This window comes from Mytilus trossulus, chromosome 4, assembly GCF_036588685.1.
Source record: "Mytilus trossulus isolate FHL-02 chromosome 4, PNRI_Mtr1.1.1.hap1, whole genome shotgun sequence".
NCBI classification, from domain to species: Eukaryota; Metazoa; Mollusca; class Bivalvia; order Mytilida; family Mytilidae; genus Mytilus; species Mytilus trossulus.
The window spans coordinates 69861686-69888336 of record NC_086376.1 but is presented as its reverse complement, the minus strand read 5'-3'; the positions used below and the strand labels follow the sequence as shown (position 1 = coordinate 69888336).

The window sequence follows — 26651 nt, the reverse complement described above, 5'->3', positions numbered from 1 at the left end:
AATTTACTTGGTCTACAGCAAAGAAACCCTTTTATTGTATTGCTGTTCTTCATATTCAAGTTCACAGACCAGTCCTTCAACAATGAGAAAATGTTTAAATATAAAAAATTGTGTATAAAAATGTTTTGATTTGTGTACATTAATGTGAATAATAATGACTTTCTTTTATTTCCAATTCTACCAAGGAGGATGGACAGAAGAATTAAGCAGCCTACAGTGAAAGACTTGAAGAAATATAGGCAATGTGAGTACGATTAAGTGATTTTGCTGCTTGTGGCGTTTCCTGGAAGTAGCTGGTGACCTCCAAATTGGACGACAGTCATGGATGTTGAAATGGCCTACGTCGCAGACTTGCGAGGACGGGCGGCCTCGGATGTTCGCTAGCGGCCTACGACAGCTACAGGCTTCCTGCCCATGCCTGTAGAAGGGGACTTTGAGATGTCATGCTGAAGTTTTCTGGAGATTATCTGGTGTCATTTTTGGGAAGCAGTCCACATGGAAAAATGATGTAGCCAAACTAAAGATAAGCTCGATGGGTTCTTTCTAACGTTCCTGTTAAAGAAGCAGGAAAAAATAGAAGAATATGAGATGGAAAATGTCAAATTTACTTGGTCTACAGCAAAGAAACCCTTTTATTGTATTGCTGTTCTTCATATTCAAGTTCACAGACCAGTCCTTCAACAATGAGAAAATGTTTAAATATGAAAAATTGTGTATAAAAATGTTTTGATTTGTGTACATTAATGTGAATAATAATGACTTTCTTTTATTTCCAATTCTACCAAGGAGGATGGACAGAAGAATTAAGCAGCCTACAGTGAAAGACTTGAAGAAATATAGACAATGTGAGTAGGATTAAGTGATTTTGCTGCTTGTGGTGTTTCCTGGAAGTAGCTGGTGACCTCCAAATTGGACGACAGTCATGGATGTTGAAATGGCCTATGTCGCAGACTTGCGAGGACGGGCGGCCTCGGATGTTCGCTAGCGGCCTACGACAGCTACAGGCTTCCTGCCCATGCCTGTAGAAGGGGACTTTGAGATGTCATGCTAAAGTTTTCTGGAGATTATCTGGTGTCATTTTTGGGAAGCAGTCCACATGGAAAAATGATGTAGCCAAACTAAAGATACGCTCGGTGGGTTCTTTCTAACGTTCCTGTTAAAGAAGCAGGAAAAAATAGAAGAATATGAGATGGAAAATGTCAAATTTACTTGGTCTACAGCAAAGAAACCCTTTTATTGTATTGCTGTTCTTCATATTCAAGTTCACAGACCAGTCCTTCAACAATGAGAAAATGTTTAAATATAAAAAATTTTGTATAAAAATGTTTTGATTTGTGTACATTAATGTGAATAATAATGACTTTCTTTTATTTCCAATTCTACCAAGGAGGATGGACAGAAGAATTAAGCAGCCTACAGTGAAAGACTTGAAGAAATATAGGCAATGTGAGTACGATTAAGTGATTTTGCTGCTTGTGGCGTTTCCTGGAAGTAGCTGGTGACCTCCAAATTGGACGACAGTCATGGATGTTGAAATGGCCTACGTCGCAGACTTGCGAGGACGGGCGGCCTCGGATGTTCGCTAGCGGCCTACGACAGCTACAGGCTTCCTGCCCATGCCTGTAGAAGGGGACTTTGAGATGTCATGCTGAAGTTTTCTGGAGATTATCTGGTGTCATTTTTGGGAAGCAGTCCACATGGAAAAATGATGTAGCCAAACTAAAGATAAGCTCGATGGGTTCTTTCTAACGTTCCTGTTAAAGAAGCAGGAAAAAATAGAAGAATATGAGATGGAAAATGTCAAATTTACTTGGTCTACAGCAAAGAAACCCTTTTATTGTATTGCTGTTCTTCATATTCAAGTTCACAGACCAGTCCTTCAACAATGAGAAAATGTTTAAATATGAAAAATTGTGTATAAAAATGTTTTGATTTGTGTACATTAATGTGAATAATAATGACTTTCTTTTATTTCCAATTCTACCAAGGAGGATGGACAGAAGAATTAAGCAGCCTACAGTGAAAGACTTGAAGAAATATAGACAATGTGAGTAGGATTAAGTGATTTTGCTGCTTGTGGTGTTTCCTGGAAGTAGCTGGTGACCTCCAAATTGGACGACAGTCATGGATGTTGAAATGGCCTATGTCGCAGACTTGCGAGGACGGGCGGCCTCGGATGTTCGCTAGCGGCCTACGACAGCTACAGGCTTCCTGCCCATGCCTGTAGAAGGGGACTTTGAGATGTCATGCTAAAGTTTTCTGGAGATTATCTGGTGTCATTTTTGGGAAGCAGTCCACATGGAAAAATGATGTAGCCAAACTAAAGATACGCTCGGTGGGTTCTTTCTAACGTTCCTGTTAAAGAAGCAGGAAAAAATAGAAGAATATGAGATGGAAAATGTCAAATTTACTTGGTCTACAGCAAAGAAACCCTTTTATTGTATTGCTGTTCTTCATATTCAAGTTCACAGACCAGTCCTTCAACAATGAGAAAATGTTTAAATATGAAAAATTGTGTATAAAAATGTTTTGATTTGTGTACATTAATGTGAATAATAATGACTTTCTTTTATTTCCAATTCTACCAAGGAGGATGGACAGAAGAATTAAGCAGCCTACAGTGAAAGACTTGAAGAAATATAGACAATGTGAGTAGGATTAAGTGATTTTGCTGCTTGTGGCGTTTCCTGGAAGTAGCTGGTGACCTCCAAATTGGACGACAGTCATGGATGTTGAAATGGCCTACGTCGCAGACTTGCGAGGACGGGCGGCCTCGGATGTTCGCTAGCGGTCTACGACAGCTACAGGCTTCCTGCCCATGCCTGTAGAAGGGGACTTTGAGATGTCATGCTGAAGTTTTCTGGAGATTATCTGGTGTCATTTTTGGGAAGCAGTCCACATGGAAAAATGATGTAGCCAAACTAAAGATAAGCTCCATGGGTTCTTTCTAACGTCCCTGTTAAAGAAGCAGGAAAAAATAGAAGAATATGAGATGGAAAATGTCAAATTTACTTGGTCTACAGCAAAGAAACCCTTTTATTGTATTGCTGTTCTTCATATTCAAGTTCACAGACCAGTCCTTCAACAATGAGAAAATGTTTAAATATAAAAAATTGTGTATAAAAATGTTTTGATTTGTGTACATTAATGTGAATAATAATGACTTTCTTTTATTTCCAATTCTACCAAGGAGGATGGACAGAAGAATTAAGCAGCCTACAGTGAAAGACTTGAAGAAATATAGGCAATGTGAGTACGATTAAGTGATTTTGCTGCTTGTGGCGTTTCCTGGAAGTAGCTGGTGACCTCCAAATTGGACAACAGTCATGGATGTTGAAATGACCTACGTCGCAGACTCGCGAGGACGGGCGGCCTCGGTTGTTCGCTAGCGGTCTACGACAGCTACAGGCTTCCTGCCCATGCCTGTAGAAGGGGACTTTGAGATGTCATGCTGAAGTTTTCTGGAGATTATCTGGTGTCATTTTTGGGAAGCAGTCCACATGGAAAAATGATGTAGCCAAACTAAAGATAAGCTCCATGGGTTCTTTCTAACGTTCCTGTTAAAGAAGCAGGAAAAAATAGAAGAATATGAGATGGAAAATGTCAAATTTACTTGCTCTACAGCAAAGAAACCCTTTTATTGTATTGCTGTTCTTCATATTCAAGTTCACAGACCAGTCTTTCAACAATGAGAAAATGTTTAAATATAAAAAATTGTGTATAAAAATGTTTTGATTTGTGTACATTAATGTGAATAATAATGACTTTCTTTTATTTCCAATTCTACCAAGGAGGATGGACAGAAGAATTAAGCAGCCTACAGTGAAAGACTTGAAGAAATATTGACAATGTGAGTAGGATTAAGTGATTTTGCTGCTTGTGGTGTTTCCTGGAAGTAGCTGGTGACCTCCAAATTGGACGACAGTCATGGATGTTGAAATGACCAACGTCGCAGACTTGCGAGGACGGGCGGCCTCGGATGTTCGCTAGCGGTCTACGACAGCTACAGGCTTCCTGCCCATGCCTGTAGAAGGGGACTTTGAGATGTCATGCTGAAGTTTTCTGGAGATTATCTGGTGTCGTTTTTGGGAAGCAGTCCACATGGAAAAATGATGTAGCCAAACTAAAGATACGCTCGATGGGTTCTTTCTAACGTTCCTGTTAAAGAAGCAGGAAAAAATAGAAGAATATGAGATGGAAAATGTCAAATTTACTTGGTCTACAGCAAAGAAACCCTTTTATTGTATTGCTGTTCTTCATATTCAAGTTCACAGACCAGTCCTTCAACAATGAGAAAATGTTTAAATATGAAAAATTGTGTATAAAAATGTTTTGATTTGTGTACATTAATGTGAATAATAATGACTTTCTTTTATTTCCAATTCTACCAAGGAGGATGGACAGAAGAATTAAGCAGCCTACAGTGTAAGGCTTAAAGAAATATAGACAATGTGAGTAGGATTAAGTGATTTTGCTGCTTGTGGTGTTTCCTGGAAGTAGCTGGTGACCTCCAAATTGGACGACAGTCATGGATGTTGAAATGGCCTACGTCGCAGACTTGCGAGGACGGGCGGCCTCGGATGTTCGCTAGCGGCCTACGATAGCTACAGGCTTCCTGCCCATGCCTGTAGAAGGGGACTTTGAGATGTCATGCTGAAGTTTTCTGGAGATTATCTGGTGTCATTTTTGGGAAGCAGTCCACATGGAAAAATGATGTAGCCAAACTAAAGATAAGCTCGATGGGTTCTTTCTAACGTTCCGGTTAAAGAAGCAGGAAAAAATAGAAGAATATGAGATGGAAAATGTCAAATTTACTTGGTCTACAGCAAAGAAACCCTTTTATTGTATTGCTGTTCTTCATATTCAAGTTCACAGACCAGTCCTTCAACAATGAGAAAATGTTTAAATATAAAAAATTGTGTATAAAAATGTTTTGATTTGTGTACATTAATGTGAATAATAATGACTTTCTTTTATTTCCAATTCTACCAAGGAGGATGGACAGAAGAATTAAGCAGCCTACAGTGAAAGACTTGAAGAAATATAGGCAATGTGAGTACGATTAAGTGATTTTGCTGCTTGTGGCGTTTCCTGGAAGTAGCTGGTGACCTCCAAATTGGACAACAGTCATGGATGTTGAAATGACCTACGTCGCAGACTCACGAGGACGGGCGGCCTCGGATGTTCGCTAGCGGTCTACGACAGCTACAGGCTTCCTGCCCATGCCTGTAGAAGGGGACTTTGAGATGTCATGCTGAAGTTTTCTGGAGATTATCTGGTGTCATTTTTGGGAAGCAGTCCACATGGAAAAATGATGTAGCCAAACTAAAGATACGCTCGATGGGTTCTTTCTAACGTTCCTGTTAAAGAAGCAGGAAAAATTAGAAGAATATGAGATGGAAAATGTCAAATTTACTTGGTCTACAGCAAAGAAACCCTTTTATTGTATTGCTGTTCTTCATATTCAAGTTCACAGACCAGTCCTTCAACAATGAGAAAATGTTTAAATATAAAAAATTGTGTATAAAAATGTTTTGATTTGTGTACATTAATGTGAATAATAATGACTTTCTTTTATTTCCAATTCTACCAAGGAGGATGGACAGAAGAATGAAGCAGCCTACAGTGAAAGACTTGAAGAAATATAGGCAATGTGAGTACGATTAAGTGATTTTGCTGCTTGTGGCGTTTCCTGGAAGTAGCTGGTGACCTCCAAATTGGACGACAGTCATGGATGTTGAAATGGCCTACGTCGCAGACTTGCGAGGACGGGCGGCCTCGGATGTTCGCTAGCGGCCTACGACAGCTACAGGCTTCCTGCCCATGCCTGTAGAAGGGGACTTTGAGATGTCATGCTGAAGTTTTCTGGAGATTATCTGGTGTCATTTTTGGGAAGCAGTCCACATGGAAAAATGATGTAGCCAAACTAAAGATAAGCTCGATGGGTTCTTTCTAACGTTCCTGTTAAAGAAGCAGGAAAAAATAGAAGAATATGAGATGGAAAATGTCAAATTTACTTGGTCTACAGCAAAGAAACCCTTTTATTGTATTGCTGTTCTTCATATTCAAGTTCACAGACCAGTCCTTCAACAATGAGAAAATGTTTAAATATGAAAAATTGTGTATAAAAATGTTTTGATTTGTGTACATTAATGTGAATAATAATGACTTTCTTTTATTTCCAATTCTACCAAGGAGGATGGACAGAAGAATTAAGCAGCCTACAGTGAAAGACTTGAAGAAATATAGACAATGTGAGTAGGATTAAGTGATTTTGCTGCTTGTGGTGTTTCCTGGAAGTAGCTGGTGACCTCCAAATTGGACGACAGTCATGGATGTTGAAATGGCCTATGTCGCAGACTTGCGAGGACGGGCGGCCTCGGATGTTCGCTAGCGGCCTACGACAGCTACAGGCTTCCTGCCCATGCCTGTAGAAGGGGACTTTGAGATGTCATGCTAAAGTTTTCTGGAGATTATCTGGTGTCATTTTTGGGAAGCAGTCCACATGGAAAAATGATGTAGCCAAACTAAAGATACGCTCGGTGGGTTCTTTCTAACGTTCCTGTTAAAGAAGCAGGAAAAAATAGAAGAATATGAGATGGAAAATGTCAAATTTACTTGGTCTACAGCAAAGAAACCCTTTTATTGTATTGCTGTTCTTCATATTCAAGTTCACAGACCAGTCCTTCAACAATGAGAAAATGTTTAAATATGAAAAATTGTGTATAAAAATGTTTTGATTTGTGTACATTAATGTGAATAATAATGACTTTCTTTTATTTCCAATTCTACCAAGGAGGATGGACAGAAGAATTAAGCAGCCTACAGTGAAAGACTTGAAGAAATATAGACAATGTGAGTAGGATTAAGTGATTTTGCTGCTTGTGGCGTTTCCTGGAAGTAGCTGGTGACCTCCAAATTGGACGACAGTCATGGATGTTGAAATGGCCTACGTCGCAGACTTGCGAGGACGGGCGGCCTCGGATGTTCGCTAGCGGTCTACGACAGCTACAGGCTTCCTGCCCATGCCTGTAGAAGGGGACTTTGAGATGTCATGCTGAAGTTTTCTGGAGATTATCTGGTGTCATTTTTGGGAAGCAGTCCACATGGAAAAATGATGTAGCCAAACTAAAGATAAGCTCCATGGGTTCTTTCTAACGTCCCTGTTAAAGAAGCAGGAAAAAATAGAAGAATATGAGATGGAAAATGTCAAATTTACTTGGTCTACAGCAAAGAAACCCTTTTATTGTATTGCTGTTCTTCATATTCAAGTTCACAGACCAGTCCTTCAACAATGAGAAAATGTTTAAATATAAAAAATTGTGTATAAAAATGTTTTGATTTGTGTACATTAATGTGAATAATAATGACTTTCTTTTATTTCCAATTCTACCAAGGAGGATGGACAGAAGAATTAAGCAGCCTACAGTGAAAGACTTGAAGAAATATAGGCAATGTGAGTACGATTAAGTGATTTTGCTGCTTGTGGCGTTTCCTGGAAGTAGCTGGTGACCTCCAAATTGGACAACAGTCATGGATGTTGAAATGACCTACGTCGCAGACTCGCGAGGACGGGCGGCCTCGGTTGTTCGCTAGCGGTCTACGACAGCTACAGGCTTCCTGCCCATGCCTGTAGAAGGGGACTTTGAGATGTCATGCTGAAGTTTTCTGGAGATTATCTGGTGTCATTTTTGGGAAGCAGTCCACATGGAAAAATGATGTAGCCAAACTAAAGATAAGCTCCATGGGTTCTTTCTAACGTTCCTGTTAAAGAAGCAGGAAAAAATAGAAGAATATGAGATGGAAAATGTCAAATTTACTTGCTCTACAGCAAAGAAACCCTTTTATTGTATTGCTGTTCTTCATATTCAAGTTCACAGACCAGTCTTTCAACAATGAGAAAATGTTTAAATATAAAAAATTGTGTATAAAAATGTTTTGATTTGTGTACATTAATGTGAATAATAATGACTTTCTTTTATTTCCAATTCTACCAAGGAGGATGGACAGAAGAATTAAGCAGCCTACAGTGAAAGACTTGAAGAAATATTGACAATGTGAGTAGGATTAAGTGATTTTGCTGCTTGTGGTGTTTCCTGGAAGTAGCTGGTGACCTCCAAATTGGACGACAGTCATGGATGTTGAAATGACCTACGTCGCAGACTTGCGAGGACGGGCGGCCTCGGATGTTCGCTAGCGGTCTACGACAGCTACAGGCTTCCTGCCCATGCCTGTAGAAGGGGACTTTGAGATGTCATGCTGAAGTTTTCTGGAGATTATCTGGTGTCATTTTTGGGAAGCAGTCCACATGGAAAAATGATGTAGCCAAACTAAAGATACGCTCGATGGGTTCTTTCTAACGTTCCTGTTAAAGAAGCAGGAAAAAATAGAAGAATATGAGATGGAAAATGTCAAATTTACTTGGTCTACAGCAAAGAAACCCTTTTATTGTATTGCTGTTCTTCATATTCAAGTTCACAGACCAGTCCTTCAACAATGAGAAAATGTTTAAATATGAAAAATTGTGTATTAAAATGTTTTGATTTGTGTACATTAATGTGAATAATAATGACTTTCTTTTATTTCCAATTCTACCAAGGAGAATGGACAGAAGAATTAAGCAGCCTACAGTGTAAGGCTTAAAGAAATATAGACAATGTGAGTAGGATTAAGTGATTTTGCTGCTTGTGGTGTTTCCTGGAAGTAGCTGGTGACCTCCAAATTGGACGACAGTCATGGATGTTGAAATGGCCTACGTCGCAGACTTGCGAGGACGGGCGGCCTCGGATGTTCGCTAGCGGCCTACGATAGCTACAGGCTTCCTGCCCATGCCTGTAGAAGGGGACTTTGAGATGTCATGCTGAAGTTTTCTGGAGATTATCTGGTGTCATTTTTGGGAAGCAGTCCACATGGAAAAATGATGTAGCCAAACTAAAGATAAGCTCGATGGGTTCTTTCTAACGTTCCGGTTAAAGAAGCAGGAAAAAATAGAAGAATATGAGATGGAAAATGTCAAATTTACTTGGTCTACAGCAAAGAAACCCTTTTATTGTATTGCTGTTCTTCATATTCAAGTTCACAGACCAGTCCTTCAACAATGAGAAAATGTTTAAATATGAAAAATTGTGTATAAAAATGTTTTGATTTGTGTACATTAATGTGAATAATAATGACTTTCTTTTATTTCCAATTCTACCAAGGAGGATGGACAGAAGAATTAAGCAGCCTACAGTGAAAGACTTGAAGAAATATAGGCAATGTGAGTACGATTAAGTGATTTTGCTGCTTGTGGCGTTTCCTGGAAGTAGCTGGTGACCTCCAAATTGGACAACAGTCATGGATGTTGAAATGACCTACGTCGCAGACTCACGAGGACGGGCGGCCTCGGATGTTCGCTAGCGGTCTACGACAGCTACAGGCTTCCTGCCCATGCCTGTAGAAGGGGACTTTGAGATGTCATGCTGAAGTTTTCTGGAGATTATCTGGTGTCATTTTTGGGAAGCAGTCCACATGGAAAAATGATGTAGCCAAACTAAAGATACGCTCGATGGGTTCTTTCTAACGTTCCTGTTAAAGAAGCAGGAAAAAAATAGAAGAATATGAGATGGAAAATGTCAAATTTACTTGGTCTACAGCAAAGAAACCCTTTTATTGTATTGCTGTTCTTCATATTCAAGTTCACAGACCAGTCCTTCAACAATGAGAAAATGTTTAAATATGAAAAATTGTGTATAAAAATGTTTTGATTTGTGTACATTAATGTGAATAATAATGACTTTCTTTTATTTCCAATTCTACCAAGGAGGATGGACAGAAGAATTAAGCAGCCTCGGATGTTCGCTAGCGGTCTACTACAGCTACAGGCTTCCTGCCCATGCCTGTAGAAGGGGACTTTGAGATGTCATGCTGAAGTTTTCTGGAGATTATCTGGTGTCATTTTTGGGAAGCAGTCCTTCAACAATGAGAAAATGTTTAAATATGAAAAATTGTGTATAAAAATGTTTTGATTTGTGTACAATAATGTGAATAATAATGACTTTCTTTTATTTCCAATTCTACCAAGGAGGATGGACAGAAGAATTAAGCAGCCTACAGTGAAAGACTTGAAGAAATATAGACAATGTGAGTAGGATTAAGTGATTTTGCTGCTTGTGGTGTTTCCTGGAAGTAGCTGGTGACCTCCAAATTGGACGACAGTCATGGATGTTGAAATGACCTACGTCGCAGACTTGCGAGGACGGGCGGCCTCGGATGTTCGCTAGCGGTCTACGACAGCTACAGGCTTCCTGCCCATGCCTGTAGAAGGGGACTTTGAGATGTCATGCTAAAGTTTTCTGGAGATTATCTGGTGTCATTTTTGGGAAGCAGTCCACATGGAAAAATGATGTAGCCAAACTAAAGATACGCTCGATGGGTTCTTTCTAACGTTCCTGTTAAAGAAGCAGGAAAAATTAGAAGAATATGAGATGGAAAATGTCAAATTTACTTGGTCTACAGCAAAGAAACCCTTTTATTGTATTGCTGTTCTTCATATTCAAGTTCACAGACCAGTCCTTCAACAATGAGAAAATGTTTAAATATAAAAAATTGTGTATAAAAATGTTTTGATTTGTGTACATTAATGTGAATAATAATGACTTTCTTTTATTTCCAATTCTACCAAGGAGGATGGACAGAAGAATTAAGCAGCCTACAGTGAAAGACTTGAAGAAATATAGGCAATGTGAGTACGATTAAGTGATTTTGCTGCTTGTGGCGTTTCCTGGAAGTAGCTGGTGACCTCCAAATTGGACAACAGTCATGGATGTTGAAATGACCTACGTCGCAGACTCACGAGGACGGGCGGCCTCGGATGTTCGCTAGCGGTCTACGACAGCTACAGGCTTCCTGCCCATGCCTGTAGAAGGGGACTTTGAGATGTCATGCTGAAGTTTTCTGGAGATTATCTGGTGTCATTTTTGGGAAGCAGTCCACATGGAAAAATGATGTAGCCAAACTAAAGATACGCTCGATGGGTTCTTTCTAACGTTCCTGTTAAAGAAGCAGGAAAAAAATAGAAGAATATGAGATGGAAAATGTCAAATTTACTTGGTCTACAGCAAAGAAACCCTTTTATTGTATTGCTGTTCTTCATATTCAAGTTCACAGACCAGTCCTTCAACAATGAGAAAATGTTTACATATGAAAAATTGTGTATAAAAATGTTTTGATTTGTGTACATTAATGTGAATAATAATGACTTTCTTTTATTTCCAATTCTACCAAGGAGGATGGACAGAAGAATTAAGCAGCCTACAGTGAAAGACTTGAAGAAATATAGACAATGTGAGTAGGATTAAGTGATTTTGCTGCTTGTGGTGTTTCCTGGAAGTAGCTGGTGACCTCCAAATTGGACGACAGTCATGGATGTTGAAATGGCCTATGTCGCAGACTTGCGAGGACGGGCGGCCTCGGATGTTCGCTAGCGGCCTACGACAGCTACAGGCTTCCTGCCCATGCCTGTAGAAGGGGACTTTGAGATGTCATGCTAAAGTTTTCTGGAGATTATCTGGTGTCATTTTTGGGAAGCAGTCCACATGGAAAAATGATGTAGCCAAACTAAAGATACGCTCGATGGGTTCTTTCTAACGTTCCTGTTAAAGAAGCAGGAAAAAATAGAAGAATATGAGATGGAAAATGTCAAATTTACTTGGTCTACAGCAAAGAAACCCTTTTATTGTATTGCTGTTCTTCATATTCAAGTTCACAGACCAGTCCTTCAACAATGAGAAAATGTTTAAATATGAAAAATTGTGTATAAAAATGTTTTGATTTGTGTACATTAATGTGAATAATAATGACTTTCTTTTATTTCCAATTCTACCAAGGAGGATGGACAGAAGAATTAAGCAGCCTACAGTGAAAGACTTGAAGAAATATAGACAATGTGAGTAGGATTAAGTGATTTTGCTGCTTGTGGCGTTTCCTGGAAGTAGCTGGTGACCTCCAAATTGGACGACAGTCATGGATGTTGAAATGGCCTACGTCGCAGACTTGCGAGGACGGGCGGCCTCGGATGTTCGTTAGCGGTCGACGACAGCTACAGGCTTCCTGCCCATGCCTGTAGAAGGGGACTTTGAGATGTCATGCTGAAGTTTTCTGGAGATTATCTGGTGTCATTTTTGGGAAGCAGTCCACATGGAAAAATGATGTAGCCAAACTAAAGATAAGCTCCATGGGTTCTTTCTAACGTCCCTGTTAAAGAAGCAGGAAAAAATAGAAGAATATGAGATGGAAAATGTCAAATTTACTTGGTCTACAGCAAAGAAACCCTTTTATTGTATTGCTGTTCTTCATATTCAAGTTCACAGACCAGTCCTTCAACAATGAGAAAATGTTTAAATATAAAAAATTGTGTATAAAAATGTTTTGATTTGTGTACATTAATGTGAATAATAATGACTTTCTTTTATTTCCAATTCTACCAAGGAGGATGGACAGAAGAATTAAGCAGCCTACAGTGAAAGACTTGAAGAAATATAGGCAATGTGAGTACGATTAAGTGATTTTGCTGCTTGTGGCGTTTCCTGGAAGTAGCTGGTGACCTCCAAATTGGACAACAGTCATGGATGTTGAAATGACCTACGTCGCAGACTCGCGAGGACGGGCGGCCTCGGATGTTCGCTAGCGGTCTACGACAGCTACAGGCTTCCTGCCCATGCCTGTAGAAGGGGACTTTGAGATGTCATGCTGAAGTTTTCTGGAGATTATCTGGTGTCATTTTTGGGAAGCAGTCCACATGGAAAAATGATGTAGCCAAACTAAAGATAAGCTCCATGGGTTCTTTCTAACGTCCCTGTTAAAGAAGCAGGAAAAATAGAAGAATATGAGATGGAAAATGTCAAATTTACTTGGTCTACAGCAAAGAAACCCTTTTATTGTATTGCTGTTCTTCATATTCAAGTTCACAGACCAGTCCTTCAACAATGAGAAAATGTTTAAATATAAAAAATTGTGTATAAAAATGTTTTGATTTGTGTACATTAATGTGAATAATAATGACTTTCTTTTATTTCCAATTCTACCAAGGAGGATGGACAGAAGAATTAAGCAGCCTACAGTGTAAGGCTTAAAGAAATATAGACAATGTGAGTAGGATTAAGTGATTTTGCTGCTTGTGGTGTTTCCTGGAAGTAGCTGGTGACCTCCAAATTGGACGACAGTCATGGATGTTGAAATGGCCTACGTCGCAGACTTGCGAGGACGGGCGGCTTCGGATGTTCGCTAGCGGCCTACGACAGCTACAGGCTTCCTGCCCATGCCTGTAGAAGGGGACTTTGAGATGTCATGCTGAAGTTTTCTGGAGATTATCTGGTGTCATTTTTGGGAAGCAGTCCACATGGAAAAATGATGTAGCCAAACTAAAGATAGGCTCGATGAGTTCTTTCTAACGTTCCTGTTAAAGAAGCAGGAAAAAATAGAAGAATATGAGATGGAAAATGTCAAATTTACTTGGTCTACAGCAAAGAAACCCTTTTATTGTATTGCTGTTCTTCATATTCAAGTTCACAGACCAGTCCTTCAACAATGAGAAAATGTTTAAATATAAAAAATTGTGTATAAAAATGTTTTGATTTGTGTACATTAATGTGAATAATAATGACTTTCTTTTATTTCCAATTCTACCAAGGAGGATGGACAGAAGAATTAAGCAGCCTACAGTGAAAGACTTGAAGAAATATAGACAATGTGAGTAGGATTAAGTGATTTTGCTGCTTGTGGTGTTTCCTGGAAGTAGCTGGTGACCTCCAAATTGGACGACAGTCATGGATGTTGAAATGACCTACGTCGCAGACTTGCGAGGACGGGCGGCCTCGGATGTTCGCTAGCGGTCTACGACAGCTACAGGCTTCCTGCCCATGCCTGTAGAAGGGGACTTTGAGATGTCATGCTAAAGTTTTCTGGAGATTATCTGGTGTCATTTTTGGGAAGCAGTCCACATGGAAAAATGATGTAGCCAAACTAAAGATACGCTCGATGGGTTCTTTCTAACGTTCCTGTTAAAGAAGCAGGAAAAAATCAGAAGAATATGAGATGGAAAATGTCAAATTTACTTGGTCTACAGCAAAGAAACCCTTTTATTGTATTGCTGTTCTTCATATTCAAGTTCACAGACCAGTCCTTCAACAATGAGAAAATGTTTAAATATAAAAAATTGTGTATAAAAATGTTTTGATTTGTGTACATTAATGTGAATAATAATGACTTTCTTTTATTTCCAATTCTACCAAGGAGGATGGACAGAAGAATTAAGCAGCCTACAGTGAAAGACTTGAAGAAATATAGGCAATGTAAGTACGATTAAGTGATTTTGCTGCTTGTGGCGTTTCCTGGAAGTTGCTGGTGACCTCCAAATTGGAAGACAGTCATGGATGTTGAAATGACCTACGTCGCAGACTCGCGAGGACGGGCGGCCTCGGATGTTCGCTAGCGGTCTACGACAGCTACAGGCTTCCTGCCCATGCCTGTAGAAGGGGACTTTGAGATGTCATGCTGAAGTTTTCTGGAGATTATCTGGTGTCATTTTTGGGAAGCAGTCCACATGGAAAAATGATGTAGCCAAACTAAAGATAAGCTCCATGGGTTCTTTCTAACGTCCCTGTTAAAGAAGCAGGAAAAAATAGAAGAATATGAGATGGAAAATGTCAAATTTACTTGGTCTACAGCAAAGAAACCCTTTTATTGTATTGCTGTTCTTCATATTCAAGTTCACAGACCAGTCCTTCAACAATGAGAAAATGTTTAAATATAAAAAATTGTGTATAAAAATGTTTTGATTTGTGTACATTAATGTGAATAATAATGACTTTCTTTTATTTCCAATTCTACCAAGGAGGATGGACAGAAGAATTAAGCAGCCTACAGTGAAAGACTTGAAGAAATATAGGCAATGTGAGTACGATTAAGTGATTTTGCTGCTTGTGGCGTTTCCTGGAAGTAGCTGGTGACCTCCAAATTGGACAACAGTCATGGATGTTGAAATGACCTACGTCGCAGACTCGCGAGGACGGGCGGCCTCGGATGTTCGCTAGCGGTCTACGACAGCTACAGGCTTCCTGCCCATGCCTGTAGAAGGGGACTTTGAGATGTCATGCTGAAGTTTTCTGGAGATTATCTGGTGTCATTTTTGGGAAGCAGTCCACATGGAAAAATGATGTAGCCAAACTAAAGATACGCTCGATGGGTTCTTTCTAACGTTCCTGTTAAAGAAGCAGGAAAAAATAGAAGAATATGAGATGGAAAATGTCAAATTTACTTGGTCTACAGCAAAGAAACCCTTTTATTGTATTGCTGTTCTTCATATTCAAGTTCACAGACCAGTCCTTCAACAATGAGAAAATGTTTAAATATGAAAAATTGTGTATAAAAATGTTTTGATTTGTGTACAATAATGTGAATAATAATGACTTTCTTTTATTTCCAATTCTACCAAGGAGGATGGACAGAAGAATTAAGCAGCCTACAGTGAAAGACTTGAAGAAATATAGACAATGTGAGTAGGATTAAGTGATTTTGCTGCTTGTGGTGTTTCCTGGAAGTAGCTGGTGACCTCCAAATTGGACAACAGTCATGGATGTTGAAATGGCCTACGTCGCAGACTTGCGAGGACGGGAGGCCTCGGATGTTCGCTAGCGGCCTACGACAGCTACAGGCTTCCTGCCCATGCCTGTAGAAGGGGACTTTGAGATGTCATGCTGAAGTTTTCTGGAGATTATCTGGTGTCATTTTTGGGAAGCAGTCCACATGGAAAAATGATGTAGCCAAACTAAAGATAGGCTCGATGAGTTCTTTCTAACGTTCCTGTTAAAGAAGCAGGAAAAAATAGAAGAATATGAGATGGAAAATGTCAAATTTACTTGGTCTACAGCAAAGAAACCCTTTTATTGTATTGCTGTTCTTCATATTCAAGTTCACAGACCAGTCCTTCAACAATGAGAAAATGTTTAAATATAAAAAATTGTGTATAAAAATGTTTTGATTTGTGTACATTAATGTGAATAATAATGACTTTCTTTTATTTCCAATTCTACCAAGGAGGATGGACAGAAGAATTAAGCAGCCTACAGTGAAAGACTTGAAGAAATATAGACAATGTGAGTAGGATTAAGTGATTTTGCTGCTTGTGGTGTTTCCTGGAAGTAGCTGGTGACCTCCAAATTGGACGACAGTCATGGATGTTGAAATGACCTACGTCGCAGACTTGCGAGGACGGGCAGCCTCGGATGTTTGCTAGCGGTCTACGACAGCTACAGGCTTCCTGCCCATGCCTGTAGAAGGGGACTTTGAGATGTCATGCTAAAGTTTTCTGGAGATTATCTGGTGTCATTTTTGGCAAGCAGTCCACATTGAAAAATGATTTAGCCAAACTAAAGATACGCTCGATGGGTTCTTTCTAACGTCCCTGTTCAAGAAGCAGGAAAAAATAGAAGAATATGAGATAAAAAATGTCAAATTTAATTGGTCTACAGCAAAGAAACCCTTTTATTGTATTGCTGTTCTTCATATTCAAGTTCACAGACCAGTCCTTCAACAATGAGAAAATGTTTAAATATACACATGAAAAAAGTATTGAAATACCAAATTTAAATTGAAATAAAAAAAACACTCTTTATTTGTTTGTGATATGATTTGTTGAAATAGAACTATTTAAACATTATTTAAATATCACGTGAGTTTAATCAATAAATATCAACTCGATAAGTTCTTATTTGCACATGCAGCTACTGTACCTGTAAACAGCAAAAAAGATGTTTTTAATTATCCTCATTGTTTTCAACACACAGGACGGGCGGCCCCGGATAAAAATATAAAAATCTCCAAAAACTTGAGCCACCCACTTTATGAGAATAATTTCATTTGATATATAGCAGTTTAACAGACTTTTTTTTATCATTGAGCTTCTTAGTGTTATTTAGGCGTCAGACCACAAATTACTCCTTCAAATTTAAAATGTATGTAAAAGTAGGCCCACTCTTACATAAAACAGTGCTTTAGATGTCATTGTTCACTTAATTTAACCAACAAATTTGCAGAAATGAAACTTTTGATGAAAGAGAAATATATTTCAACCATTTTGAGCCAAAATTCACTTGTCTATCAGTTTGCATAAAAATTCAGGCTGAATGCGCTCCATAGTATAATAATTTAAGATTTCCGGAAAACCAGTGGTTATTTTTGGAGTACCTCTGTTTCGAAGGTCAGATGTACCACCTTAATAGTAGAATTTTATAACAAAATATTAATCTTAATTTGAAAACAATTTGCTATTGACAAAACAAATATCAAATGATCATTTCAGAAATACATTGTGCTTCAAGTGCTAAGTCTTTTCTAACAATTAACATCGTTGTTTTCTGAGCTAGTTCTGATTGGTCAGGTTTTATTGTCTGTTTCTTGCTTTTGTCCTATGGATAGTTCAGTGATATCTTGTTTTTCAGGATATGGTGTGTGTTATTCAAAGGGATCTTTTTATGTAATTTTGAAATGATATACATTTGATATTTGATATCAATTGAGATTGAAAAGACCAAACTTTATAGTGCATTAAGGTGGTACCTAATCTGGTCCGCTGTTCTATCTATAGCTTCGCACCAAAGGAACGGGTTGGTGCAATTGTCACCTTGTCATTAATTGGACAAGTCTTACAAATTCAACAATTTGCTGATAAAATTCATGGCCACTTAAAGTCATAGGAAATTGGCCTCAAATGTTAATACTGCGATGCCGCAAAAAAGTATCTGTTGATAAACTCCATGGTTGTAGCACAGATAAATAATTAACGAGCGTGTTTACATGTTCTTGACAAACTGAGCTGGTATCTTTTATTCCCATAAGAACTAAAAAAAGTTATAAATGTGCTAATTTCTGTTTGATTTTCTACCAGTATAATACATAATACATATCACATGATGTTATAGTCTCTTCAAATTATTAAATACCGTGGTCAGAATTATGACCACAGGATTTAGGCCATACCTGTTGTCAGTGTAGCCATAAGTGAACACAACAGGGGTCCAGGTTAGGTCAGCACTACAGGGAGATAACTCTGTAAAATAAGCTAAACTTTTTAATGACATTGTGTTGTTAAGGGAATATTAAGCTTCTCAATGATCAAAATTAGTGTTTGTCAAATTGCTATATAACCAGTAATTTTTCTGATAAAGAGGTTGGTTTAAATATTTTTGAAATTTTTATATTGTTGTCAAAGGGTCAAAATAAATGCTTAGTCAAAACTTTATGAAAATTCAAAGAGCCACATTAATTTTAGTGAAGGTGTTGGGTAACACCACCTTAAGCTTTTAATTTTGTTTATAATTTTCAAAATAAAGTTAAAAAAGCATTTTGAATCAAAATCTCTTTAACATTGTGTTACTGTTAATAATGTTGAAAAAGTTATAAACCATGCAATCGATAAATTAAAAATTTGAAGAAAAAAATGTATGTTTTGAAAGTGAGGCTTGAAATTTTAAAGTTTCACTGTTTTCAACAATTTCTCCAATATCCAAGATAAAGGCTGGTAATCTTATTTATTTTTGAAAAAAAAGCAATGACACTTGTCCTTTCTTTTTATGTTTGAATAAATTATTTTTAAGGAAATTCATATTGAATGTCAAACCTTTTTGGTTGGTTAATGTTTTTTTATTGGTTTAGTCATAGAATATAAAATAGATTCTACTCTTAAATTAAATTCAAATCGAAAGTTTAAGATATACAATTTAATTTTTACTTTTAACTAGTGGAAGGGGAATGGAGGGACATGTTCTCCATTTATTTGTTCAATATTTAGCATTTCTATGTTTTTAAGGAGATAACATGCTCATCATTAAAATAAGTTAACCCCAACAATTAGGAAATGTGTTAAATTACCATACAAACCATCGTTGGTTATCTCTTGGAATGGTTTTACAATAGTAATTTTTTAGGCCCTTTATAGTTTGTTTTTCGTGTGAGCCAAGGCTTAGTGTTGAAGGCCATACCTTGACCTATAATGCTTTACTTTTATAAATTGTTATTTGGATGGAGAATTGTATTCTTGGCACTCATACCACATTTTCCTATACCCATAAGTTTGGTGATATCCAAAAGAAGAAATTTTTAGCTTTGAATACATTTTGTACTCTGGTCTTTTTTAAAAGAAAACATATTTTTCTCAGATCATAAACTATTTCCACCTTGGAATCTTTATTTGAGGCATTTTAAAATTATGGCAAAATATTTTGTAATGTGTTTTTTTTTTTATATGTATTTGACTTCAATTTCATTTTTATTGACACTGTCTCTATACTTGTAGAAGACTCAATCTTTTTATGGATATACCATGAGTATGTAGCACTATTTCATATCTAAGTGCAGTATTTATCAATCAATGTTATACGACGGAATAGAAGAGGTATTGTATACATAAAATTGAGAATGGAAATGGGGAATGTGTCGAAGAGACAACAACCCGACCAAATAAAAAAACAACAGCAGAAGGTCACCAACAGGTCTTCAATGTAGCGAGAAATTCCTGCACCCGGAGGCTTCCTTCAGCTGGCCCCTAAACAAATATATACTAGTTCAGTGTAATGAATGCCATACTAATTTCCAAATTGTACACAAGAAACTAAAATTAAAATAATACAAGACTAACAAAGGCCAGAGGCTCCTGACTTGGGACAGGCACAAAAATACAACTATTCTTCCAAATTTAAGAAATAGTAGTTAATTTATTTTAAACCTTTAAATTTTGCTGTGGGGGCCTCAGTGGCAGAGTGGTTACTACTGTAATCATTCGCTATTCAACACTGAGGTTGTGAGTTCGAACCTGCTCTTGTGGGTGCACTAGACTCCAATCTTAGTTGACTATAGGTTGCCAGTTTCATTATCAAAATATCAGGTTTTAATTAAAAGGAGGTATTAAATACCCCTGTTAACTACTCATTATTTGATATTTTATGCATAAAATATTTAAAAGATATTTGATAATTCATGCATGAAATATTTAAAAGGTATTGGATGATAAATTGGGAGCTTAATAATGTTGAGTAGTTATTTGGTCCAGTTAAAAAAGGTCATAAACTGAAGCTGTCAAACGGAATTTCGAACCCCTTTACATAGAATTGTCAATATTTTGAGTTACATCTGTTTGATATCATTTCTCCTAAGGCCAATAAAAATTAATTGATAGATTTTCATCCCAGCCTGCCCTTCTGAAATTGTCCTGCCCTGATTTTTTTTATTTTGAAAAATTTACAATTTCTGGATTTTGTTCATTTCCGTTACCGGTAACTGACATTAATTTTGTTTCATTCAAAATATCGTTTCATTTGGTCCAACATCAGCTGATCTTTTATCCACCTACATTTCATTTTGGTTTTTGTTTTCTGTGCTCTAACATGACAATGTCATCTACAAAGAATTGAGATTGATTACGAGAAGCAGTGGTGGATCCAGAAATTTTCATAAGTGGGGGCCCACTGACTGACCTAAGAGGGGGGCCGCTCCAGTCATGCTTCAGTGATTCCCTATATAAGCAACCAAAATGTTTTCCAAGAAGGGAGCCCCCCCTAAATCCGCCTATGAAAAGGGCATGAAATATTCGGATTACCAATAAAGTTTTAAATGCTAAATTTCATTTTGCATAAGCACCAATCCTAATGTTTTCAAAACTGTTTGAGTTTTCATTTTATTATGTACTTATAATACTTGTGTTGCATACCAATGCATTTGATTCATTTTCTGGGGACTACAAACCATCGCTTAGAAAGCAATGTTCTAGACAATAATTTTTAAGGGTAGAAGAAATTGTGGTTTACAAGCAATTTTTTTTCAAATTTTCAAAATATTAGATATGTTTTAACACACATCTGGTACTTAATATGTAATATTATAATTTAATCCAATAAATCATCATAATTGGAAAAAAGAACTTATTGTGAAGAAAGAAATAAACACTTTTGTGACATTTCAGGTATTTAAATGGACAGTGGATTTTGATATCATAAAAACCAATGTTGAAAAGCACTTCAAAACAGCTTGAAATCAATATCAACTCTTAGAAAGATGGTTAGAGAGATCATCAACCAAGTCTGAGGCTTAACCATGAACTAAATCAGGCAAGTTTATTTCAGCCATACAATTTTTATAGATTTTATAGAAATGAAAATGTACATGAAAGAACACTAGACATCAAACAATATATTAATTTGAATGTGTTTCATATCTCCAAAAATAAGTTGATTATATAGGGAATCACTGAAGCATGACTGGAGTGCCCCCCCTTTTTTTTTTAGGTCTGTCTTTGGGCCCACCTTATAAAAAGTACTGGATCTCCCGCAGATTAAACATGTTTGTGAATGCTCAACAATGCACTAACATGGGACAATAAGAATAAGGGGTAAAAATATAGTTCTTATGGCTTTCCACACTAGATTTGTACGAGGCACGTAAATAACAACTAATATAGAAAGTAGACAAATAAATAAATCATGTTTTTTTTCAACTGAAGTATTATTAATATTCACAGACCAATTGATTTCCATGGATTTTATATGAAGCTAGATTTTTAAGCAAGACAAAATTTAGTTTTTTTCATCATTCATATCCTATTTGTCAAAAAGAAATCCAGAATATTTTTTTTGTAACTGAATATGTATAGTTTAGATTATTTGTTTAAACATTGTAGATCAGCTTTGGGTTTGTGTATAAGGATCAAGACTGGAAATGGCAATTAGATCAGACTTTTAAAGTAAGTTTTAATCATTAAGGGGGTTCGCGGGTCTAAATCATTTATATAGGATTTCTCTTTATTTTTCTATACATAAACTTTATCTTATAGTTAATAGAAAAATAAGATAAAAAGGTGGGGTCACCGTTCATTTGCGCTCACAATCTGCCTTCGAAAGAAGCATACATTTTTGTAAAGGTGGGTTATTTCTGTTGGAGTAATAGGAGAAATAAAGGTAATATCGAAATTAAAAAAGAAATTTATTACAGAAATCGCTCAAATTTTACAATAATTTAGTTTAAGTACAGCTTATATTGAAACTTTATTAAAAAATATAGGTCACCGATGAGTTAAAAAAGATATTTCAATTTTAAAGTCAAAAAATGGCATTTTTCATGCAAAGGGAGATAATTTGGAACTTTTTCAATGATGGAAACATTTTAAAAGTCATCTGGGGCCAACACGGATTGTTTGTTTTGAATGATTTTTGTACAATATGATAAGTAACAACTACAAAAGGTAACAAATAAAATTTGAAATGAAAAACAAATGTTCCTGAAATTTTTATACCCTCGAGCCTCCTATAATAGATTTTTTTTATTTCTGAACTCAAATAATGTAAAATGTGAATTTGTGTTTGGTATAATGTTTTTGGCCTGTCTGTCCTGTTCTTGTCATTGCAACTCCTCTGAAAGCACACAAAAGAATTTCATAAAACAAGTTAGTGCATGTTTATAAGAATTTATGATTCATTTTATTTCTTTTAGTTATGTTATGCCCCTTTGAACTGAAAGTTTTGGCCTATACGTTTGCAACAGTTTCACTACAAGTCCTCTAAAACTGCACGACAGAATTACATGGATCTTTGAAGTTAATGAGGACAGTATGGCATATCCACAAGAAATCTTTATCAGTTGACTTTTGTCTATCAATACAAACACAATGGACTAGTTTAACAAGTATGTGTTATAAGTAAACTGTTTTGAGAAAGATATCAATAGTGTTTGGATTGACCTGTAAAAGGAATATTTCATACAAGTATATTGCTTTTATTATTTGTTTATAGGCTGATGTGAGGACTGATTCCATGGTGTTGGAAGTAAGAACTGGCGATTTGATACTGCTAACATATTGGTATGTATACCCAAATTTTTATCCCCCACGCAACACATAATATCTCTGACAATTTTTATAATGGTGGACAATCAACTTTTTTAAAAGAGTTATGCCCTATGGAAATATTAAATAAGTGCAACAAGTGGGACATTGGAACTATTTTCTTTTATTTTAATCTAAAAGTGTTTGATGTCAGTTAAATAATGGTTCAGGTATCATAAAGATTGAATTACATTGAATGAGATATTCAGCTCCAGAGGAAAGGGGTACATAATTGTCCAAGATAGTAAAGATACTGTCAAGCTTTAAACAGAAATTGTTTTTGTCTTTTTTTCTATTTATCAAGATTCACTGGATTTCTTTAGTAATTATGAACCACAAACTTAAATGTTCAAAGTATCAATTTTCTATCGACCAACATTCTACAAATATCCAAAGAAATCCAAGTTTTCCTCAATCACAATGAAAATCATTTAATCCACTGTAGATTTTTAGAAGAGTTAACTGATTCAACTTTGTATTACAGGTTAGCATCACAGCTTGTCCTTTTGGATACTGGCTGGAGTAGAATTTGGATCCTTTTTGAGGTGAGAATATATTTATTTGTCCACATACAAGAGGGTGGTAATGGGGTACCTTTATAACCAATAATGGTAAAAATTATTACTGAATGACATAATATTTGGAGCATGCAATAAAATGTCAAGTTTTAGTTAATGATAAAATCAAACAAATTATGACAAATCAAGTGTTTTTTTTATCCAAAAAATAATGGTAACAACCATTATTTGAGACCTCTGAAAAATCATGAAGTTTTTTTCAATCAAGTCATTAACAGAACCTGATAATGACTACATGACGTCTGGTGACAAAGGGCATTAATACCCTCATACAAATTAATTAATTCAATTAAATTAATTGTAATGTTGTGGACAGTTTAAATTTCTATAAATCTTTATTATTTGCAATTATATTTATATTTTCTACTGCAGCCTTTATAGATGTGAATCAGATGTTTTTAATGTTCAGAAGGATTATAGTCCTTTTTAACTACTTTCTCTTGAACCATTTTTAAACTTTTACCTAATAATCATGAACTTAATCATTACGAGAACCATTGTTTTCGTCATATTAAAGAATTTTGAATACTTGAAAAGGGGAGATAACCTCACATTTATTTGCAATGAAATGGCAAGTGCTGTCAATGTCTTAATTATAATAAATTTTGTTTCTTATTCAGTTTTGTATTTCTTTCAATACAAATTTTAAAAAAAATCATTTCTTCATTCAATATATGGAGAAAACAAAGTAAATGTCATAAAAAAAGAACCTAACAATGAAAGATTATTGAAATATCCTGAATAATTATAATTTTATCATGTATGTAAATTTTTCAAATTTTCAGCTTAATAGCTTATGCTTTTGTTTGACACTGAATAAATGATTAATTCAATATTGTTAACAGCGATGTTAACACCTTGAAAATCCAAATTAGCTTATTAAAATGGCTTTTTTTCCATTTTATAACAAATTCAGGTGCACAATCTCTATTGCAATATTTTTTAGTAAATCAATAAATTTAAATAGAAAACATGTATTTATATATTCAACAAAATCTGTCTATTTAAAAGAAAAATTACCACTCAAATATTTAAAAATATTACCTAATTCATATATTTTATCATTTCTTGAAATTACTATGGATTGTCAAGAAATGAAATATCATTTTATTTCTTTTACAGGTGCCCTTGTGTGGTCAATCCAATGGAGAATAACAATCATGCAGACCAGATATATATTGCTCTTTTGTGTTTAATAAAATCTTTAAATGGTAATTCTGAAAGCCAAATGATTCATTTTTTTATGCTGTTATTTTTCTATTTACTGTAAATTAATAAATTTTTGTTTTGAATACTGTTATTCATTCGGCTCAAATGTAGTATACAGATATGTAGTTCCAGCTTTTGATGTGTATTCCTTAGCAAATAAATAACTTGTATTATAGTTATAAAAAAAGTTAATTTATACTTATCATTTTGGAAAATTATAATTGTAATTGTTGACAATTTGATAGAATAAAAAAGTCTTTTATGGTTGACTGTATTAAAGCTAATTTTTGCCGAAATTACGGGCTTTGGACTTTAAGAAATTGTTGAAAATCAGTTATACAGATTTTTTTTCTGGAAGCCTCCAGATTTTGAGGTTATTTTTAATATGTGAGACTACCATCAGGTTTATGTCCACATGTGTTATTGAAATTGCAGATTTTCCAACTTTTTAGGAAGCCATCTAGTTTTTTAATAGTTTTTGAGGACTTTTAAAATTTGTTGATGATAAAGCTATGAAAAGTCAAGAGAGAACATTTTCCTGACAAAATTTCAATGGCTAATATATAAACGAGCGTGGTGACCTTCTTTTTTTTTGGCTCTTAGGATTTCTTTATTAATCCCCCATCAATGTAAACTAGTCTTTTGAAAAGTAAATTATTTTGAAACAGAGAAGCAAACTCCCTAAATCTCTTTCTTTTTTATCTCACTAAGTAACAAAATATAGAGCACTTAATTGCACATTAATAGAGCATTTCCTTAACCCTTGAACTCACTATCATCCTTTACTTTAACCCTCAACCTCACCCTTAATCTAACCCTTAAGGAAGTTTGCTGCTCAGTTTGAGAATAAATAACTTTCCATAAAACTAGTATATATTGATGGGGGATTAATTGAGGAATCAAAAAAGCAAAAAGATATATATGTCAATGTGCTTGTATTTAAGATATTAGCCATTGGAATTTTGGCGGGAAAATGTTCTCTCTTTATTTTTCATAGCTTTATCATTGACCAGTTAAAGTTCTCAAAAACAATTAAAAAATAGATTAGATTTTATAAGACTTTTACAAATGGCTCATAATTGTACATCTTTTCAAGATTTTTATAACTGATTTACCAGATGCATTTAAGGGAAGCCCAGATGTTGTTGATATAAACGGTCGCAGGATTGACTGCCTCATGTATGCAGATGATATTGTTATTTTTCAAGTTCCAAGGCAGGTCTTCAAAAACGACTTGATGATTTATCAACTATTTGTACTAAATGGTGTTTAGATGTCAATCTATCTAAAACCAAAGTTATTATATTTGACAAACCTGGTAAACTTTTAAAAGAATATTTTTATTTTGAAAAAGATACAATAGAATGTGTTTTATAATTATGAATATATTTAGGTTTAAAATTTATATCTAGTGGACTTTTGAAGCAAGGAAAGGAAGAATTATATACAAAAAATCACTAAAAGCTGTATTCAAATTGCAAAGATCTTTATCATCTTCCAATCCAAGTATTTCTACGCTTATTACATATATATGACCATACAATAAAACCCATTTTAATGTATAGCTGTAAAATGCCAGGTGTGTTTAAAGAGGGGGGGCAAGGGGTTTAACTGTTATGCTGTTATGGGGCAATTTTATTTCTTTGTTATCTGTTATTTTGAAAATGTATTTGCTGTTAGCTGTTATTGTCTTATTCTTTGTTAGCTGTTATTGGGCTTTTAGTTTTTTTGTTATCTGTTATTGTGATAATGTATTTGCTGTTAACTGTTATTGAAAATTGGAATGTTAGCATTTTTTTTACTGTCAATATTCGGTATAAATTGAAGATCATTAGACATTGGGGTCTCACCACTACTAATATGTTTGTCCCGTATTCAGAGAAGGATTCCGTTTACATATACCCATCACAGAAGTGAAGTCCAGGACAATTCAAGTATATCTTATGATTATCCTTTGT

General features: G+C 35.8%; 2 long non-coding RNA genes across 3 annotated transcripts in view; both read left to right on the top strand.

Annotated features, from left to right (window-relative positions):
• LOC134715843 (uncharacterized) overlaps window positions 1-21132 on the top strand; it is a 45919-nt gene extending 24787 nt beyond the window's left edge. Inside the window, exons 3-4 of one of the 2 annotated variants that reach the window (XR_010106807.1) lie at window positions 19331-19429; window positions 20993-21132. This is a non-coding gene — a long non-coding RNA (uncharacterized LOC134715843). The remainder of the gene's footprint in view (window positions 1-19330; window positions 19430-20992) is intronic. The other variant, XR_010106808.1, reaches the window with a different exon arrangement.
• Window positions 21133-21172: 40 nt separating this feature from the next.
• Window positions 21173-25167, top strand: LOC134715844 (uncharacterized). The gene is made up of 5 exons (XR_010106809.1): window positions 21173-21418; window positions 21707-21769; window positions 22815-22882; window positions 23391-23451; window positions 24607-25167. It is a non-coding gene; the product is annotated as an uncharacterized LOC134715844 (long non-coding RNA).
• The last annotated feature ends 1484 nt before the right edge of the window (window positions 25168-26651 follow it).